At 39.3% G+C, this 6552-nt stretch overlaps 1 long non-coding RNA gene across 1 annotated transcript; it reads left to right on the top strand.

The window, feature by feature from the left end:
- Window positions 1-3294: 3294 nt before the first annotated feature.
- On the top strand, window positions 3295-4148 carry LOC120743284. The gene is made up of 2 exons (XR_005698139.1): window positions 3295-3483; window positions 3639-4148. It is a non-coding gene; the product is annotated as an uncharacterized LOC120743284 (long non-coding RNA).
- The last annotated feature ends 2404 nt before the right edge of the window (window positions 4149-6552 follow it).

The following is a 6552-nucleotide window of genomic DNA, read 5'->3' as shown; positions in this document are numbered from 1 at the left end:
CTGTGAGGATTATGGCAGTGACGACTTTTCCCAGGAGAAGCTGGGACCCTGTTTACTAGAAGGTTTTAAAATTTCTGTACTTTTAGGTGACAGGAGACATGTGGCCTGGTCAAAACACAGAGAGCTGCACTCTAAAAGATCTTTAAACATAGTAAACATACCTTGTGTGCCACAGACTGCTCCCAAACACGAGGGGACAAGTAATACCTCTAAAACACTTAAGTTGGCTTTATTAAACATTAGATCTCTAGCTGGGAAAACATTTTTAATTAATGATTTAATCACTGAGCACAGCCTTGATTTTATGTTTTTAACTGAAACTTGGTTGGACCAAAGTAACAGTGGAGCTGCTCTCATCGAGACGACCCCTCCTAACTACAGTTTTATCAGTGAGGTCAGGGCGAGCAGGAGAGGAGGAGGGGTTGCTGTCTTATTTAATGAATCATTTCAATGTAAGCAGCTATCTCCTGGAAGTTTTCAGTCTTTTGAATATGTGGCTTTACAGCTGAAGGCCCCATCCAAAGTTGTGTTTCTTAATGTTTACAGGCCTCCCAAATACTGCACAGACTTTTTTAATGACCTCAGTGAACTGCTGTCTGTGATCTGTGTTGATTTTGACTGTGTAATTATTGCTGGGGATTTTAACATTCATGTGGACAACCCTCAGGACAAAGGGACTAAAGACCTGAGTAACACTCTGGGCAACTTTGGGCTGACTCAGCATGTAACAGAGGCCACACATAATAGAGGACACACTCTTGACCTACTGATCTCCAAAGGCCTGAGCATTTCAAAGGTTACTGTGTCTGATGTGGGCCTGTCTGATCATTACTGTGTTTTCTTTGAAAGTAAAATCTCAGCCCACACAAATATATCAACAACAGTGATCACAAAACTGTGTATAACTGAACACAGTAGTGCAATTTTTAACCAGGTCTTCCCATTAACACCTGACCTGCCCAGAGGGTCAGTCAATGAGCTCGTCAATAGCTTCAATGCTAACATGTTAAATGTAATGGACACTATTGCTCCCATTAAGGTGAAGGTTATCTCTGGAAGGAAAAAGTCTCCATGGAGAAACTCCACACTGGTGAAAAATGAAAAAAGAGAGTGTAGGAAAGCTGAGCGCAGATGGAGAAAAACAAACCTCCAGGTTCATTATGGTATTTATAAAAAGAAACTTCACAATTATAATTTACAACTGAGGAATGCAAGGAGGTCCTACTTCTCTGACATCATCACTAAAAACAGCCATAATGCTCGGGTCTTATTTTCTACAGTTGACAGGCTAACAAACCCTCCTGTGTCAGTGGCAGCTGAACTTCATTCGACCATGGCCTGCAATGACTTTGCCAAATTCTTCACTGAAAAAATCCAAAAAATTAGACAAGCAATTGGTACATCAACAGCAGATCCAGGATATGTACTGTGTCCACCAAAAAACTGTTTAAACACCATGAAACAGTTTCACCCGATTAACAGCAAAGACCTGGAGGACATCGTAGGTCAACTGAACTCCTCCTCCTGCTGTTTAGATGTCCTGCCAACAAGTTTTTTCAAAAAGGTCTCAAAGACTTTAGAGTCAGACCTGTTACAGATCGTCAACTTTTCTTTATTATCAGGTGTGTTTCCAGAATCACTAAAAACTGCTGTAATCAAACCTATACTGAAAAAGGACAATCTTGACAAGACACAAATGAACAACTACAGGCCGATCTCAAATCTCCCGTTTTTAAGTAAGATCATTGAAAAAGCAGTTTCTCAACAGCTCAATTACTTCTTAAAACAGAATAATTGCTACGATGCCTTCCAGTCAGGTTTTAGACAGAACCACAGCACTGAAACCGCTCTGACCAAAGTGTTTAATGACATATGTCTGAATACAGACAGTGGAAAAATGTCAGTCCTAGTTTTACTGGATCTCAGTGCAGCATTTGATACAGTTGACCACAACATATTACTCAAACGACTGGAGAACTGGACAGGTCTTTCAGGAACTGTACTAAACTGGTTCAAAACATACTTAGAAAACAGGAAATACTTTGTATCAATAGGTAACTTCACATCTGAGCAGACAAGTATCACATGTGGAGTTCCCCAAGGTTCCATCTTGGGACCCCTTCTGTTTAACATCTACATGCTCCCACTGGCACAGATTATAAACAACAACAAAATAAACTATCACAGCTATGCAGATGACACACAAATATATATCACAATGTCACCAGGAGACCGAGGCCCTGTACAGGCTCTTGGTAAATGCATTGAGGAAATCAATGACTGGTTGTGCCACAATTTTCTCCAGCTAAACAAAAACAAAACTGAGGTAATAGTCTTTGGCGCCAAAGAAAAACGATTACAGGTCACCAGAGAACTTCAATCTATACATCTAAAAACCACAAACCAGGCGAGAAATTTGGGTGTAGTGATGGATGCAGACCTAAACTTAGAAAAACACATTAAGACAATAACAAAGTCAGCTTACTATCACCTCAAGAATATATCAAGGATAAAAGATCTGATGTCTCAACAGGACCTGGAAAAACTAGTCCATGCATTCATCTTTAGTAGGCTTGATTACTGTAACAGCATCTTTACAGGTCTACCTAAAAAATCAGTCAGACAACTACAGCTCATTCAGAACTCTGCTGCTCGAGTCCTCACTAAGACCAAAAAAGTGGACCACATCAGTCCAGCTCTGAGGTCCTTACACTGGCTGCCTGTCCGTCAGAGGATAGACTTTAAAGTTCTGATGCTGGCCTATAAAGCTCTGAATGGTTTAGGACCAAAATACATCAATGACCTCCTGACCCAGTATGAACCATCCAGATCCCTCAGGTCATCTGGATCCGGTCTTTTATCAGTCCCCAGAGTCAGAACCAGACACGGAGAAGCTGCATTCAGCTTTTATGCTCCTTATATCTGGAACAAACTCCCAGAAAGCCTCAGATCAGCTGAAACACTCAGTTTATTTAAATCCAGGTTGAAGACTCACCTGTTCTCAGCTGCATTTGAATAAAGCACCAAATCCACACTTTAAGCTTAAATTTCAAAACTTACATTTAACTACTGATTTTATCTACTGTTCTGATTTTATCTGTTTTGATTTTATATACTGTTGTTTTGTTTGTTTGTTTGTTAATTAGTTAGTTAGTTTATTTGCTTGTTTTAATCAATTTTAAATCATGCTTTTTATTTGTTCTTGTTTCTAATGTCTCTGTAAAGCACTTTGAATCACCTTGTTGTTGAATTGTGCTATACAAATAAACTTGCCTTGCCTTGCCTTGCCTTCTAAACTTTTCATAAGGTGTTTCTTCAGGTCGGTGCTCGCTTGGTTGAAAATTGTTCACTTTGCAAAATCCGGAAGCAAAGAGCAGCACGAGCATCATGCAGACAAACGGTGTCTTCATCGTCTCCTGGAGAAGAAAACACATGGACATTTTTCCACATTAAGAATTTGGTAGATACATCCTTTTGGATCCAGTAAGTCGTCTTTGTGAGCTGCAAACACACACGACAAGAGGACTGATAGACCTTTTTCTTTAAATGAAAGAAGTAGTTTTATTTATAGTTTTCTTTTTTTATTTATTTATAATCTTATATGTAACTTTGTTCTCTGTTTATTTTTCAACTGTTAGGAAGATTGAAAACTATCAAGCTTTATAAATATCCTGAACAAGCCTGAGCTGGACAGCTCCTGGAAGCAGATTCAGGCGTGATGATGTCATTTTCAACTGGAAAAAGAAGCTTTGAAAAGCTGAAGTAGTTGTCTTTGAATGTTTAGATATTTAACCTTGTTGTATTACTTTATATTTTATATTCATCGTATTAAGACATCAAGCTATTTGTTTTTGCCTTAAAATTTTGTCTTTTAATTTGTACTTTTTGTCTTTTTTTTAAAAAAAATTGTCATTTTGCCTTTTTTACTTGATGTGATTTGGATAAATATGTATTTATATCTACAGATATATTGAGAGTTTTTCTCTGGGTTTCACAAGCCCATTTTATAGATAAAAGTCCAGGTCATAATAGATCTGGTTCATTAAGAACAAAGTTTAAATCCTATTTAATATAAATGCCCTTCTGCACTCAGTTATTCTTATATATGTTTCAGTGTGCTCTGTAGTAACAATGACACACTGCAAAATCAAAATAAAACCGAACTCAAGACACAATGGATTTTCCTCCAATTCGTATCTGTTTATGTGGAATTTATAGGATTTTTTATTTCAAGCTTTTCCAAATTAAGACACTCACCTTTTTTTCCTTTACTAATGATGATGATTAACCTGCAGTGGTTCAGGTACAAGTTGGTTGTCTGGAACAGCAGGTGATGAAGATGTGGTGAAGGGTCTGTGGTTAATGTATATAGTGGGTTCATTACATAACTGGATAGGCAACATCTGACAGTCAGTTTAAATAAGATCTTTTTGTATTTGAACACAAATCAGCAAAAACAGGTCTCTCACCGTGCAAACATACAGCTTACGTAAGTTTAGTATGCTCACCGAATGCAGTGTTTAGTGTAGCAGCAGAATTATGACAGTTTATGGAGATGTTCAACGTGAGCCTGCTGCCCAGCTTTAAAAGGAAAATCATTTTAAATTCTACATAATAAGTTCTTACCAAAAGAGGAATGCAGACGGAGATGAGCAGAGATCTCTTCTGCAGTTCAGATGCTGCTGCTGTGAGTTATAGTTCACTTCTGTCACAGAGGAACAAAGTGTGTTTGGATCTGGACACTTTGATTTTTATACTTCTGATCAGCACCACCTCAAATAATCCTTTGCATCCACACCTACATCACTGGCCCACCACTTCTAGGAAACTTTAACACTTCCCTGCTTGTGACTCAGAAAGATAATGCAAATATGATGACCACTGACCACAAGAACCTGCATGTAGATGCAGCCTGTTTTTCCACATCTGGCTTTAGAAAAAAAATTAATGCACAAACAAATAGATTTAAAATAAAAAGACATGTTGGTATATTTTGACCTTTCAAATAAACTATTAACACTTCTTTTTTCCCCCTTTTTTAAGTTTAATTTTTGGCAAATAAAGTGAGTGTATTGACCATTTGCAGTTAAAATGTTGGACAATCTTTTTATTTTTGTTTTACTACCAGTTGGTTGTAATAATTTCATATGAGGATTTAAATGGATGTATAACAAAACAAAGGATAAAAGTATATATAAAAGTATATTTAATGAAGCTGATCGAACATCAGTGCAATATGGCATGATGACAGTGTTTACAATTTTGGCAGGAGACCAAAAGATAAATATTATAAAATACAAGACATGAAAATCTCAGAGGTCAGGGGTCGGGGGCCCAGGAAGTCTGACCCGCAGATTCCAGGTCTGACTTTGAGTACATAAAATATCTTTCCTGTGGGGAAGGAGCCTGAGTTAGAGCAGGAAGTTACACCATATTGATATTGTTGGGGTAGCCTCAAGTGTTGGACTCTCCAGTTTCCTTGAAGGAGGTTTGACTTCGTGCCATCGTTGGCTGGACTCTGGGCTCATTGATATCCCCGTATCAGTGAGTTAAGACACCATGCATTTATTTTCTGTGTGGCACACAACAAGAAAACAAGCCAAGAGAGAACACATCAGCCTCCAATAACAGTTTATTAAAAGGTTTATTGGAGGTTATTTGTTATGTTATTGAACCTCTGTGGCGGCGGCCTCCTCTGGTAGGCGACTCTCTGCCATCTCCGGCCCTCGCCTGATGTTTGCTCCCTTCCTGCGTGACTCTCCGGGTCCGTCGTTCGCTGTTTCCGTTCCGGGTCCTCGGTCATCGGCTCTCCTACAGCCACGGATCCGCAGATTTGGTGCTACAAACTCTAACCTACGCCCACTCACCCGCATATCAACCCCGATGACAGCTACTGATCTCACCTTATCTATGGCTTTGATCAACACTCGATCCCTCTCCAATAAGACGTTTCTGCTCAAGGATTTTTTCTCTTCTTACGACTTGGATTTTATGTTCCTGACGGAGACCTGGCTACGCGCTGGTGAGACTGTGGCTTTCTCTGAGCTTCTTCCTCCAGGCTGTTGTTTTTTAAACACTCCCAGGTCCTCTGGCAAAGGCGGAGGCCTCGCCTGTGTTTTTAAATCTGTTTATGACTGCCATCAGATTTCTTTTTCCTCTTATTCCAGCTTTGAACTACAGCTCTTTAAACTAAACTCATCCACTCCGTTACTGATTGCAGTGGTATATCGTCCTCCCAAATTCAACAAGGACTTTATCAGTGAGTTTGGGGAATTCCTTTCAGGACTTTCAGTAGATTTTGATCATTTTCTCATTGTTGGTGACCTGAATATTCATGTGTGCTGTCCATCTAAACCCCTGGTTAGAGACTTTGTTTCACTGTTGGATTCCTTCAACCTTACTCAGTATGTGTCTGGCTCCACACATGAGAAGGGTCACACCTTGGACCTTGTCATGTCTCACGGCTTGGGTATCCACATCTCTGAAATTTGTGAGAGTGCGTGTATCTCCGATCATTTTCCTGTTCTATTTTCTGCCACTGCACATTGTTCT

Source organism: Simochromis diagramma, unplaced genomic scaffold (assembly GCF_900408965.1).
Source record: "Simochromis diagramma unplaced genomic scaffold, fSimDia1.1 OVJJ01000595.1, whole genome shotgun sequence".
NCBI classification, from domain to species: domain Eukaryota; kingdom Metazoa; phylum Chordata; class Actinopteri; order Cichliformes; family Cichlidae; genus Simochromis; species Simochromis diagramma.
Note: the sequence above shows the minus strand (reverse complement) of the source record. Positions and strands in the feature narration are given on the sequence as shown.